Raw genomic sequence first — 455 nt, 5'->3', positions numbered from 1 at the left:
CCGCCGCCCCGCCCCTTCCGCCGCCCGCCTCTCGCGAGACGGCACGCTGCCAAATCTCGCGGGAGCGCCGCGCGCCACCGTCCGGGTCCGTCGTGCCCCGCTCCCACAGCGCCGCCTGGCGGTCGGTCGGTGAGCGGTCGGCGCAGCGGTGTGCGCGGAACGCCCGGATAAACGCTCCGATAAACGCTCAGTGCGCGCTCGTTGTTACCGAGTTGCCCCATTCCTCTCCCGTGTCACACGGCAGCTGCGTCTCACGGCGCAGGGACAGCACATGTCGGAAGCCCAGCCCCGGGCTCCGGCCGCAGTCCCGCCCAACGCACTGACGGCGGTGCCGGGGCAGCGCGGGGCGCTCGGTCGGGGCGGCACTCGGCAGCGCGGCGGGGAGTCCCCGCGGGGAACAGCGGCACGCCGGATCGCGAGCTGCGAAGGAGGAAAGGAAGGCAGGAATTGTTTTC

The sequence above is a fragment of the Tympanuchus pallidicinctus genome, unplaced genomic scaffold (genome assembly GCF_026119805.1).
Source record: "Tympanuchus pallidicinctus isolate F22 unplaced genomic scaffold, pur_lepc_1.0 scaffold12, whole genome shotgun sequence".
NCBI lineage: Eukaryota > Metazoa > Chordata > Aves > Galliformes > Phasianidae > Tympanuchus > Tympanuchus pallidicinctus.
Note: the sequence above shows the minus strand (reverse complement) of the source record.